Source organism: Scomber japonicus, chromosome 5 (assembly GCF_027409825.1).
Source record: "Scomber japonicus isolate fScoJap1 chromosome 5, fScoJap1.pri, whole genome shotgun sequence".
Classification (NCBI taxonomy): Eukaryota; Metazoa; Chordata; class Actinopteri; order Scombriformes; family Scombridae; genus Scomber; species Scomber japonicus.
Genome location: NC_070582.1, coordinates 35353688 through 35369646, shown reverse-complemented (window position 1 = coordinate 35369646; position 15959 = coordinate 35353688). Strand labels below are relative to the sequence as shown.

At 36.6% G+C, this 15959-nt stretch overlaps 1 long non-coding RNA gene across 1 annotated transcript; it reads right to left on the bottom strand.

Moving 5' to 3' along the window:
• Window positions 1-5849: 5849 nt before the first annotated feature.
• Window positions 5850-6962, bottom strand: LOC128359268 (uncharacterized). Its single transcript, XR_008321432.1, has 3 exons — window positions 6925-6962; window positions 6159-6329; window positions 5850-6001 (listed from the first exon to the last, which is right to left on the bottom strand). It is a non-coding gene; the product is annotated as an uncharacterized LOC128359268 (long non-coding RNA).
• Window positions 6963-15959: the final 8997 nt, after the last annotated feature.

The window sequence follows — 15959 nt, the reverse complement described above, 5'->3', positions numbered from 1 at the left end:
ATACTGCATACTACATCACTCATAATACTGCAGTACTTTTACTGTAATACTGCATACTACATCACTCATAATACTGCAGTACTTTTACTGTAATACTGCATACTACATCACTCATAATACTGCAGTACTTTTACTGTAATACTGCATACTACATCACTATAATACTGCAGTACTTTTACTGTAATACTGCATACTACATCACTATAATACTGCAGTACTTTTACTGTAATACTGCATACTACATCACTCATAATACTGCAGTACTTTTACTGTAATACTGCATACTACATCACTCATAATACCGCAGTACTTTTACTGTAATATTGCATACTACATCACTATAATACTGCACTACTTTTACTGTAATATTGCATACTACATCACTATAATACTGCACTACTTTTACTGTAATACTGCATACTACATCACTATAATACTGCAGTACTTTTACTGTAATACTGCATACTACATCACTCATAATACTGCAGTACTTTTACTGTAATACTGCATACTACATCACTCATAATACTGCAGTACTTTTACTGTAATACTGCATACTACATCACTCATAATACTGCAGTACTTTTACTGTAATACTGCATACTACATCACTATAATACTGCAGTACTTTTACTGTAATACTGCATACTACATCACTCATAATACTGCAGTACTTTTACTGTAATACTGCATACTACATCACTCATAATACTGCAGTACTTTTACTGTAATACTGCATACTACATCACTCATAATACTGCAGTACTTTTACTGTAATACTGCATACTACATCACTCATAATACTGCAGTACTTTTACTGTAATACTGCATACTACATCACTCATAATACTGCAGTACTTTTACTGTGATACTGCATACTACATCACTCATAATACTGCAGTACTTTTACTGTAATACTGCATACTACATCACTCATAATACTGCAGTACTTTTACTGTAATACTGCATACTACATCACTCATAATACTGCAGTACTTTTACTGTGATACTGCATACTACATCACTCATAATACTGCAGTACTTTTACTGTGATACTGCATACTACATCACTCATAATACTGCAGTACTTTTACTGTAATACTGCATACTACATCACTCATAATACTGCAGTACTTTTACTGTAATACTGCATACTACATCACTCATAATACTGCACTACTTTTACTGTAATACTGCATACTACATCACTATAATACTGCACTACTTTTACTGTAATATTGCATACTACATCACTATAATACTGCAGTACTTTTACTGTAATACTGCATACTACATCACTCTTAATACTGCACTACTTTTACTGTAATACTGCATACTACATCACTATAATACTGCAGTACTTTTACTGTAATACTGCATACTACATCACTCATAATACTGCTGTACTTTTACTGTAATATTGCATACTACATCACTATAATAATGCACTACTTTTACTGTAATATTGCATACTACATCACTATAATACTGCAGTACTTTTACTGTAATATTGCATACTACATCACTATAATACTGCAGTACTTTTACTGTAATACTGCATACTACATCACTCATAATACTGCAGTACTTTTACTGTAATACTGCATACTACATCACTCATAATACTGCAGTACTTTTACTGTAATATTGCATACTACATCACTATAATAATGCACTACTTTTACTGTAATATTGCATACTACATCACTATAATACTGCACTACTTTTACTGTAATATTGCATACTACATCACTATAATACTGCAGTACTTTTACTGTAATACTGCATACTACATCACTATAATACTGCACTACTTTTACTGTAATACTGCATACTACATCACTATAATACTGCAGTACTTTTACTGTAATACTGCATACTACATCACTCATAATACTGCAGTACTTTTACTGTAATACTGCATACTACATCACTCATAATACTGCAGTACTTTTACTGTAATACTGCATACTACATCACTCATAATACTGCAGTACTTTTACTGTAATACTGCATACTACATCACTATAATACTGCACTACTTTTACTGTAATACTGCATACTACATCACTCATAATACTGCAGTACTTTTACTGTAATACTGCATACTACATCACTATAATACTGCAGTACTTTTACTGTAATACTGCATACTACATCACTCATAATACTGCAGTACTTTTACTGTGATACTGCATACTACATCACTCATAATACTGCAGTACTTTTACTGTGATACTGCATACTACATCACTCATAATACTGCAGTACTTTTACTGTAATACTGCATACTACATCACTCATAATACTGCAGTACTTTTACTGTAATACTGCATACTACATCACTCATAATACTGCACTACTTTTACTGTAATACTGCATACTACATCACTATAATACTGCACTACTTTTACTGTAATATTGCATACTACATCACTCATAATACTGCAGTACTTTTACTGTAATACTGCATACTACATCACTCATAATACTGCAGTACTTTTACTGTGATACTGCATACTACATCACTCATAATACTGCAGTACTTTTACTGTGATACTGCATACTACATCACTCATAATACTGCAGTACTTTTACTGTAATACTGCATACTACATCACTCATAATACTGCAGTACTTTTACTGTAATACTGCATACTACATCACTCATAATACTGCACTACTTTTACTGTAATACTGCATACTACATCACTCATAATACTGCACTACTTTTACTGTAATACTGCATACTACATCACTATAATACTGCACTACTTTTACTGTAATATTGCATACTACATCACTATAATACTGCAGTACTTGTACTGTAATACTGCATACTACATCACTATAATACTGCAGTACTTTTACTGTAATACTGCATACTACATCACTATAATACTGCAGTACTTTTACTGTAATACTGCATACTACATCACTCATAATACTGCAGTACTTTTACTGTAATACTGCATACTACATCACTCATAATACTGCAGTACTTTTACTGTAATACTGCATACTACATCACTATAATACTGCAGTACTTTTACTGTAATACTGCATACTACATCACTCATAATACTGCAGTACTTTTACTGTAATACTGCATACTACATCACTATAATACTGCAGTACTTGTACTGTAATACTGCATACTACATCACTATAATACTGCAGTACTTTTACTGTAATACTGCATACTACATCACTCATAATACTGCAGTACTTTTACTGTAATACTGCATACTACATCACTCATAATACTGCAGTACTTTTACTGTAATACTGCATACTACATCACTATAATACTGCAGTACTTGTACTGTAATACTGCATACTACATCACTATAATACTGCAGTACTTTTACTGTAATACTGCATACTACATCACTATAATACTGCAGTACTTTTACTGTAATACTGCATACTACATCACTCATAATACTGCAGTACTTTTACTGTAATACTGCATACTACATCACTCATAATACTGCAGTACTTTTACTGTAATACTGCATACTACATCACTATAATACTGCAGTACTTTTACTGTAATACTGCATACTACATCACTCATAATACTGCAGTACTTTTACTGTAATACTGCATACTACATCACTATAATACTGCAGTACTTTTACTGTAATACTGCATACTACATCACTCATAATACTGCAGTACTTTTACTGTAATACTGCATACTACATCACTATAATACTGCAGTACTTTTACTGTAATACTGCATACTACATCACTATAATACTGCAGTACTTTTACTGTAATACTGCATACTACATCACTATAATACTGCACTACTTTTACTGTAATACTGCATACTACATCATTCATAATACTGCAGTACTTTTACTGTAATACTGCATACTACATCACTCATAATACTGCAGTACTTTTACTGTAATACTGCATACTACATCACTATAATACTGCAGTACTTTTACTGTAATACTGCATACTACATCACTCATAATACTGCAGTACTTTTACTGTAATACTGCATACTACATCACTATAATACTGCAGTACTTTTACTGTAATACTGCATACTACATCACTCATAATACTGCAGTACTTTTACTGTAATACTGCATACTACATCACTATAATACTGCAGTACTTGTACTGTAATACTGCATACTACATCACTATAATACTGCAGTACTTTTACTGTAATACTGCATACTACATCACTATAATACTGCAGTACTTTTACTGTAATACTGCATACTACATCACTATAATACTGCACTACTTTTACTGTAATACTGCATACTACATCATTCATAATACTGCAGTACTTTTACTGTAATACTGCATACTACATCACTATAATACTGCAGTACTTTTACTGTAATACTGCATACTACATCACTCATAATACTGCAGTACTTTTACTGTAATACTGCATACTACATCACTATAATACTGCAGTACTTGTACTGTAATACTGCATACTACATCACTATAATACTGCAGTACTTTTACTGTAATACTGCATACTACATCACTATAATACTGCAGTACTTTTACTGTAATACTGCATACTACATCACTATAATACTGCACTACTTTTACTGTAATACTGCATACTACATCATTCATAATACTGCAGTACTTGTACTGATCCGGGACCCCGGTCTGAATCTGCTGAATCTCCCCAAGGATACGGCTGGATTCAGACCCATCAGCTAAATTACATTGTAATAATTGTTACGTGTTTTTCACTGACAAACGTGTATTTTATGTTTTTATTAGTCACGTAGCATATCTGCTATGTTTTTTATTGACAATTATGCAGGGTGATGCAGAAGTGTTAGGAAAGTAAATTTGGGCCAATATCTCAATTTTACTATAAAACTTAGACACTTATGCTACTAGGCTAACGCTATGTTTGTTGTTTCATTGTTAGAGGTTACACGATGAGAGCACTGGCTCAGACCCGAGCTACAGTCCTGAATCGAGCACGTCTTCATCTCCAAGGGGACGCGGTCGTGCTAGAGCCAGAGGAGGCCGTGCTAGAGGGGGTGCAAGGGGCAGAGGCCGAGGAACTTGAGGTCAAGGACGTGGAGCAAGCCGGACTGCGACCGGAGAGCTTTTACAAGATGAGGATATTCAACGAGTGGAGAATCTGCAAGCTCAAAGAATTGCAGATGAGCAGGTAGCCTTTCTAAAATAGCCTCTTTTTTCCTGATCTCAACATTATCAAGAACTGTAAACAATGACCTGCCATTTACAGTGAACACAACACTTCTGAGTTTATTGTCATTCATAAACTGTTAAAGAATATAATACTATAATATAAACACATGAAACTTTTAACTCTGGTCCGGCAACATACCAAAAATATAATAAATGAAATTACAATATTAGTAATAATAAAAGGACAAGATGGTGAGAGTCTAATCTTCTTGATGAACTATTTTTTACAGGCTAGAATTGAACGACTGAGATTGGAAGATTCTCATCAGTTGCTTCAGATCAAGAGACCCAAGCCTCATGTTTGATGTCCTGCAGATGCTCCTCCACCAGGCCCTCCAGCTCCATGTCTACCTACATGGTGTGTGTGCAGGAAGTGCTGTGAGATGCCCACAGATCTAGAAAAAAAGTGCTGTGGGCAACAACCTGCTTCCTAACCCTAACCCTCACCTGGACGTATACATTTTACATTTTAAATTTGGTCTTTTATTTATATTTTGTCAGTTTTTAATAAAAATTTGAAAATGATGAATGCCTTTCATTTGACTATTTTTGCAACAGAAGCAATATATTTTCTCACCACCACATTAAAAATAAGTGATTACAGAATAATTACAACAAAATTGGTATAACCCTTTTTATTGTTACATAAATAATCTGTACATTTTCAACATGAGTGTATCTACACATTGGAAAAGGTGTTTCCAGGTAAGGCAGACAGGTCAGGCTGTGTGTAGGGAGTATTTGTCAGCGGTGGTGATCTACTCCTTTGGCAGTGATTTACCTTTAGGAAGAATATCACAATTACACATCTGACAATAATGAATACATTTTTGAGATAATCAAAGAATAAGAATACTTAGAGCTTTATTTCCCATTTATTTTGCACATAATTATGTTAGAACTTCTTCATCAAACTACAATATTGTAAGAAAACTCACCTAGGCCTCTGCTGAGTTGGGTCTGCAAAAGCTGTATGCTTTTGAGCTTAGTGGGGGTAGCATACTAGAGGTGTCAACGAGGGGGGTAGCTGCAGTAATGGCTGGGCTGGGGGAGGGACAGATGTCTGCTCAAACCAGTTGAAGAATTAACATCATCTCATCACGTCATCTCTGTGAAGATTACAAAATTAGAAAATACTGTCAACATACATTTACCCTTCATTCATAGAGGACAAAACACACAACTTTTTATATGTAGAAATAGAAGTCTTGGGTTTGGCAGTTGGACCAAAGGAGCATAAAGATTGATATAAACTGTTGAGAAGATCCTCAGTTTGTTTCTATCCTCTCTGCATAGCATCTACCAGAGTATAGTCCATAGACAAGCTTGTAGCATGATCAATTACTCCACCAACACCACACAGAGTTAGAGGTACAACTTATGCTAGCTGTGTTTTATTTTAGTGTTGATGGTTGTTGTTGTTGATGTTAACAACTCAGTGTGAAGTGCTGGACCTCCTAAGGTGAAGGACAGGTTTTATCCTCAGGCCATCATATTTCTCAAAATATCTAATCACTAACATTTACTCAATGTCTGTATAATGATATAGCAGATATCACTGATAACACACATATGTACAATAATGCTGTTTTCTGAAGTACCTCAAATGGCACTTTGAGGCACATAAAACAGAAAAAGCTAGATATGAAAGACAGATATTTATATCCCAAAGACATATTCATAGCAGCAGCAAGTTGAACTCACCGGTCGGACAGAGACTCAGAAACAATAGTTGAACTGGAGGGAGAGTAGGTCTCATCAATCCGTGTTTAGACGGCGTCGAGGTTGATCGGTCCTTCTCATGGCTATGAAAACATAGATGAGCTACATCACCACAGTTGTAACGTGTAAAGCCAATATACGTAGGTCTTTTTATCACAATAATAATGCAGACACTGAAGACTAGGGTAGAGTAATATCTTTAAAATTAATATACTAGTCAGTGTTTCCCACAGATCTGAAGGCAATGTGTGGCGGTAGTCCGGCGACCGACGGGGGGGGGGGGGGGGGGGGGGGGTTGGTTGGTCGGTCGGTTTCGGTAAACCGGCCGACGGGGGGGGGGGGGGGGGGTGGTTTGTTGGTCGGCTTCGGTAAACCGGCCGACGGGGGGGGGGGGGGGTGTGATCTCGCTGATGGAGACACACGCGGTGTGCACGGAGGGGAGAGGCTGTGTGTGTGAGCTATGTGAGAGAGACGCGTGAGTGACAGAGAGACGCAGGGTGAGCAGAGAAAGGAAATACAGCTTAACGAATACGATGCGTATTTTTTAATTAGCGTTAAAAAAAAAATTAATAACGAAACGCAATATGTGGCGGCCGGTGTTGAATCTGTGGCGCACCGCCACGAATTAGTCTATGTGTGGGAAACACTGCTAGTATAATCTATTCAATACTGGCGTCACCGACCCGTTTTAAACACACAGGAAAGCTAATATTAGCATTACGCTAATACAAGCTACAAAAGTAGCTACGTTAGCATAACTTACATATATATAACAAATCCTCCCCGAAGCAAAACAAATCATTAACCTGTCCAACAGAAAGAGAGCAACCTCGGCATCACTGTTCAGGCCCTTCAGATCCCTCAGTTGTCTCCACCGCTCAAATGCTACTCCGATGTTGATTCTTGTTTGACCTCTTGCTTTATCCAGAGCCTTTTTATTAGCAGTCCTTTCCTCCTCCGGCTTCTCTTTCTTCCCCTTTTCTCTGGACGAGCCGTTACAAGTAGACGTGCAAGTGGTATTTTCTCAGCCATTGCTCTTAAATAAATATTACATCCGTATTCGGTAGTTCTGCAGAGAGGTGTGCTGTTTTTTCTGGCAACAGCGACAGGTGAAGACTGTGCACGCGCGCAGTAGGCAGGGAGAGAGGGGGGCGGGGCGTAGACTGTATGCGGAAGCAAAACTAGACATGAAGCCACCTGATTGGTTTTTTCTGTTCGCACCGAACGGCTCGGATTGGTCGGGGTTTTATCAGTCCTGTGGCCGCTACAGAGCTCTGATTTTTTCCGTTCCTTTTTCTAAAGCCATAATGTATTGATACCTTTCATAATAGAAGGACCATTTCTCCCAGTATAACAAAAAGTGTTTCTGAACAGGATTACCAACCCTACCTTTAATTGTTTAGATTTATTGATGACCTGGTTTTGAGTATGGCAGCTGGTGTCATTCTAGCAGTGTTAATATCAGGTGACTGTGGTGAAATGTAATTTTAACCACACTTTTTCTCCACCAACTCCACGTTTATCTTATATTACTTTAGTTTATTACTTTAAGTTTTGAGTTGAATAGAAATTGTGGAATCAACTTAATTCATGTTTGGAAACTCCTTGTTTAAAAAAGAAATATATGAAAGTTTGAAGAAACCTGTGTTTGGAGTCTCATCGCAGTCTGAAACACAACACATAAAAAATATATGTGTGATGTTGATGGAAATAAATGTAAACTAGCTATTTACATCACATGATGACTCCAGTAAGATCCAGTAAACATGTTGACATGGTCGGTTGATTTACATGATTCAGGTCAGGTTATAGTGTGTGTGTGTGTGTGTGTGTGTGTGTGTGTGTGTGTGTGTGTGTGTGTTTGTGTTTGTGTGTGTGTGTTCACAGTGACAGCAGTTCACAGTGACAGCAGACAGTCTGCCTCACTGCTTTAACTCACGCTTACCCTTCAGATACATCATGGACTGTGGACCCCAGTGTACATTCAGCTGAGGGGAAGACACACACACACACACACACACAACCCTAACCCTAACCCTAACCCTGTTGGGCTAGTAAAAGTTGAGTAAAGTATATTGTATATATGTCATTATTATTATGAGACAGCATTAGCACCACACACACTGATAATAGTGTGAATTGCCTGGTAAAATGAATCGTAGCTACAGGAAATATAAATACATTAGTTGGATATAAATTACAGATAGTTACTGTAAAAAGACTTCAACAAAACAATCATTTCAGTCATAAAAATCATCAAATCAGCAGTGACAGTGTTGTAGAAACTCACACAAGTTAAAACCATGCACCTGCTTGTACTCACCATGTCTGCTGCAGTGTGTGGAGTGCCAGTCGCAGCATGATTGTGTGAATGTTCCAGGCTGCTTTTATCCCCCCGCCCCCCCCCCCCCCCCCCCCGCCCCCCGCAGCAGTAACAGCAGCAGCAGCAGCAGTAGTAACAGCAGTGCGAGGGTCGATCCTGGCTTCCTGTGAAGCCTGGCAGGACTCCTGTTTACTAGAAGCTCAAAAACAGCACAAAAACACTGGCTGACGTCACAGCCGTGATCTGTACTCAACAACATTAATAGTATGGATCTGCTGTGTGATCTGGTGTGTGTGCGTGTGTGTGTCTGTGTATGTGTAACAGACAGACGTATTTCATATCGCTGTTGTTTTTATTGATATTAGATGTTTCTCAGTATCAGGATGTGACTTTATTAATGAAAGCTCTCCCAGCTGAGCATCACTGATTATCTTCACACAGCATTCATCATCCATTCTACATGGTAGATGAAGCAAAACAAACATATTTTCAATCCACTTGTCCTCTTTACCAGCCACGTCATTCTCCACTGTTGATGTGTGGGGGGGGGGGGGGGGGGGCGATTCTGTCTTTCAGGCTCTGCTGTCTTTCAGGCATTACTCTCATAAAAACACATATACACTCACCTGATGAATAGTACAAGTGCTAGAGTTAGATCCTTAGAGTTATGTCCTTGGGCAAGACACTTAACCCCAAATTACTCCCGTTGCTGCACCAACGGTGTGTGAATGTGAATGAATGGTTAAACTCCCCCTGGTGAGCAGGTTGGCTCCCTGCATGGTAGCTCCAGCCATCAGTGTAGGAATGTGTGTGAATGGATGAATGATTAAGAGTCAAACTTCTGAAGACAGTTCCGTTAAGGTAGTGTTACCGAGTGAAATGAAATTAAAAATGTAATAATAATATAATAAATATAAAAGAAATGTAATATGTTTTGTTCCTTATTGATGTTTTGTTTATGCAAATGTGTTGATTTCATACACAATGACAACTCAGTGTGCTTTACATAAAACAAACATTCAACATTAAGAATTGGAAACAAAAAACATAAAAATATGCAATTTGAGAAATAAAAATAAAACCCAATAGTAGTCATGTAGTCATGCAATGCAGTAAAATTAAATTCTGCGCATATTAAAAATGATCCCAGGCTCTATGTGGTCTGGGCTTATACTGACACTGAGCACTGTTAACTCAGATTAATGATAAACACAGAAACTAAATGTGAGAACATACTCTGCACAGATAAGAGAAGATCCAACTGAAGGACATCGAAGAAAAACATGTATGAATTGGGGGGAGACTTGAGATGTTCAGTGAGCAGTCATATGGTATGATTCAGTGAATAAGGACAGGGTTGCTAGTAGTACAGATGCTGTGGTTCAAGGCTCCCGATCGTGCTTTTTTCACCTGTAGAGGAAAACAGAAGAACATGGTGTCCACAAAGTCTCTTTACAATTTTAAAAAATCATTACAAAAGCAATTGATGATATATATTAATCGGAATCATTGCCACCATTGATGAGGCTCTGCTACAGCAAACATGGCAAGAAATCCAGTGCTGTCTTGATGTGCTACTACGTGCAACTAATGGAGCCCATATAGAGGTGTGTTAAATGATTACATTTTGACAGATTTGTCTATTAATTTGCTTTTGTAATAAATGTGTTCAATTGTAAAGAGACTTTTATGGACACCCTGTACAGCTACTGTGTGACCCTCTGCTGCCCTCATGTGGTCCTTATGACACACTGCAGCCAGGGGAAGAAGGGGAAAGGGGAAGAAAAAAGATGTAAAGGCATTTTCCATCATTTATTCAAAGCAGTTGCTTTATATACAGCCAGCTAAAATATGTACAAAGACCAGAACAGATATTTTATTCATGCATGGATAAATACAAAGAGACCAACAGAACAATTCAGTGAGGAAACTGTGAAATGGAGTGAAATATCTCCATTTCAGCACCACTAACAATCTCATCCTGTTACATTCAGTAGAAGCTGGACTCTGACTGTGTTACTGTGGACATGTATTCAGTCATTTGTTTAGTGTAGCTCTCATGTGCTGACAGTCTGCAGTGTGTCTCATCTCTCCTGCTGGTAGTGGATGAGGACTTCCTGTGATCTCAACATGCGACTGGGTCTGCTGGTCTCCAGTGACTGCTGCCTTTGGATGCCTGCACACAAACACACACACACACACACACACACACACACACACACACACAAATACACAAACACACACACACACACACACACACACACACAAACACACAAACACACACACACATAATGTAAGACATAAGATGTGCATTTGTGTGTGTGTGTGTGTGTGTGTGTGTGTGTGTGTGTGTGTGTGATGCATTATAATGTTGTCAGATGGATCTGGATGCCTTGTGATGCTACATTATGCTAAATTAAATAAAACAATATTAGAATAAATACAATACATTGTTGATTTTGTCACCAAAATGAAGTTAGGTTGTTTTTTATTGCTAACAATTATGAATCAGAATTTACAGATATATCTGTAATAGTGTCAGATATATGATCTGCATACTACATCACTCATAATACTGCAGTACTTTTACTGTAATACTGCATACTACATCACTCATAATACTGCAGTACTTTTACTGTAATACTGCATACTACATCACTCATAATACTGCACTACTTTTACTGTAATACTGCATACTACATCACTCATAATACTGCAGTACTTTTACTGTAATACTGCATACTACATCACTCATAATACTGCAGTACTTTTACTGTAATACTGTATACTACATCACTCATAATACTGCAGTACTTTTACTGTAATACTGCATACTACATCACTCATAATACTGCAGTACTTTTACTGTTATACTGCATACTACATCACTCATAATACTGCAGTACTTTTACTGTAATACTGCATACTACATCACTATAATACTGCAGTACTTTTACTGTAATACTGCATACTACATCACTCATAATACTGCAGTACTTTTACTGTAATACTGCATACTACATCACTCATAATACTGCAGTACTTTTACTGTGATACTGCATACTACATCACTATAATACTGCAGTACTTTTACTGTAATACTGCATACTACATCACTCATAATACTGCAGTACTTTTACTGTAATACTGCATACTACATCACTCATAATACTGCAGTACTTTTACTGTAATACTGCATACTACATCACTCATAATACTGCAGTACTTTTACTGTAATACTGCATACTACATCACTATAATACTGCAGTACTTTTACTGTAATACTGCATACTACATCATTCATAATACTGCAGTACTTTTACTGAAGGAGGACTTTTACTTATAATAGAGTAGTTTTACATTGCTTCATCAGTATGAATACTTTATTTTATGGCTGCCAAAAAGCTGTGTAGATCTGGATTAATGTAGAACAATGCAGGAATATGCAGGAAACAAATTGTAAGCTAACAATCATTATGTCTTCAGTGTGAAGGGAAGTGGATATGATGAGCACAGATGTATAATAATGAAATGAGCTGACCTCTGAGCACTGCATACCAGCCCTGCAACACACTATTGTCATCCTTTGACACAAACCTCCTGCCATCTGAAAACAACAAGACAAGGATTGTGTGATGTTGAACCTACATGAAAAGATTCTGATCCTCACATAAGAAACAGAACTCTAGATCCAGATGTTAAATTACGAATCCTTATAAAACATAGTACAGAGCACCAACTCTCCCACATCTTTAAATGATCTTTGAGCTCAGTCATGGTTGAGACATTTTGAACAGTTTCCCACCAGAGCTGACTGATGCACCTGATGAGAACTTTAAAGCTGATGTTGTACTTGACATTCTAGTTTGGAAGAGACGTGGTCTGAAATGAAATGTCAGAACTTTGTAAATCCTCATTAAAACTACAAACCCAACATGTTTAACCTCCAACTAAATATACTGTAAATGAGCTCTGACACCATGACGACCAATTAAATCAACTCTACTGGTGACTGATTGATCATACAATCACAGCAGCTTCTATCATCATGCAATGTATTAGATGTTTGATGATACAGTAAATGAAATAAACCAGATGTGAGAGACTGAAGCTGGTGTGATATCCTAATATAATAAATGTGTGAATCAGTGTTTTCATTTCTAACTGCTTCTCATTCTGTGTAGCTGAAGTCTGCTGCTGCTGCTACAGCTCTACAAAGTTTATGAATGTATAACATGTCACAGTAAGTCAGTAAGACTTTTACACAAGTGTTAGAACTATCTTTTCCTTTACTAATATGTTCATGTAGTCTGTGAGGTTGTATTTGTGTGTATCATTATTATTTGTTATTAGAATGAACTCATGCTATATTTACTATATTTAATTGTTTAGATTTATTGATGACCTGGTTTTGAGTATGGCAGCTGGTGTCATTCTAGCAGTGTTAATATCAGGTGACTGTGGTGAAATGTAATTTTAACCACACTTTTTCTCCACCAACTCCACGTTTATCTTATATTACTTTAGTTTATTACTTTAAGTTTTGAGTTGAATAGAAATTGTGGAATCAACTTAATTCATGTTTGGAAACTCCTTGTTTAAAAAAGAAATATATGAAAGTTTGAAGAAACCTGTGTTTGGAGTCTCATCGCAGTCTGAAACACAACACATAAAAAATATATGTGTGATGTTGATGGAAATAAATGTAAACTAGCTATTTACATCACATGATGATGACTCCAGTAAGATCCAGTAAACATGTTGACATGGTCGGTTGATTTACATGATTCAGGTCAGGTTATAGTGTGTGTGTGTGTGTGTGTGTGTGTGTGTGTGTGTGTGTGTGTGTGTGTGTGTGTTTGTGTGTGTGTGTGTGTGTGTTCACAGTGACAGCAGTTCACAGTGACAGCAGACAGTCTGCCTCACTGCTTTAACTCACGTTTACCCTTCAGATACATCATGGACTGTGGACCCCAGTGTACATTCAGCTGAGGGGAAGACACACACACACACACACACACACACACACACACACACACACACACACACACACACACACACACACACACACACACACACACACACACACACACAAGGTACTAATATTACACTGAATTGTGTGCCATGCATAATGGCTCCATAGTAAATGTTTTCAGTCTTTAAATATATTCCACTTATAATAACTAGTATCCACATGTAATGCTGTAAGATTCATTGTAACTCATCTATGGTCATTTTAATAACTCAAATGCACATATTATTATGTCTTACATTATATGATGCATTATAACAGTGTCTGATGGATCTGGATGCATTGTGATATATAACATCGGCTGTGATGCTACATTAAGCTAAACTAAATAAATAAATATTAGAATAAATACAATACATTGTTGATTTTGTCACCAAAATGAAGTTAGGTTGTTTTTCATTGCTAACAATTATGAATCAGAATTTACATGTGTATCTGTAATAGTGTCAGATATATACAGTATATAGTATATATGTATCACAAAACAGAAGAGAATTAAGCTTATACCAAATCCTGTAAAGGGAATCCTCTAATGTCACTAATATCTGCTGACGTATTAATAACACACAGACAGTCCTCTACACATTCCTCTACTTTCTACTCCACAGCTTTAGTTACTTTTCAGATGAAGATACAATGGATAATGTAACAAGCTTTTAAAATACAACACATTGTTGAAGATGAAACCAGTGGCTTCCAACTTTTTTGTCTTTGATGTCTTACACAAAGCAGTGTGTTTTAGTTTGAGGTTGTGTAACAGGAAATGAAAGCTGAAGACAAGGAGCTGCTGAGTTTTACCTTCTGTGTGTGACAGGACTCAACAAGCAGGGAGACGAGCAGCGTGCACGTCCACACTACTATGGCTTTAATCTTCTGGAACAACATTAAGCAAATGATACTGATCATATACAATACTGTCATCCAGTCAGAAAATATAACTATGTACAATGTGTATATGTACAAATACAGAGTAGCCTTTTAATGTAGAATTATACATTTATTTCTAGAAGCTGTGAGTTCACTTTCACTCTGGGCTTCACTACAGCCACACACTCTTTATTACATCAATACTCCTACAATAAAGAAGTATGGATTTCATCACATATTCAAACCAGCTATCTTATATGCTATCCATCTCACCAATGATGGAAAGTAACTAAGGACATTTACTCTCAAGTACTCAACTCATGTACTCAAGTACTGTTTGGCTTCTAACTTGTGTGTGTAATTTGTGGTTCCTCATCATGTTACAGATGTTTAAATTGTTTTTAGTTCCACCAAATAAATAGCTGTTCATAGTCTAAAGAGAAAGACTTTACAGTATTTCACAAAACAACAAAATTTAAAGAAAAGTCTGAAGAATGAATACAACTTTGTGTGACAGAATTCTGTTTTTTCTCCTTTCCTGTAAATCTGCTCTTACTTCAGTAGAAATGTGACTTGCAGTGGAGCAGTTTAACACTATGGTTTTGCTACTTTTACTGAAGTAAAAGATCAAATTTCTCTCTACTGTCAGAAACACTATAACACTCATATATGTTCCTATTGAAATAAACACATACAATGATACACCAAAGAAAGATCAACACTCCATAGTAAAAAAAAAAAAAAAAAAAAAAAAAGTGATTTTAAGATGTCATACAGACTGTGCTCATATGATAT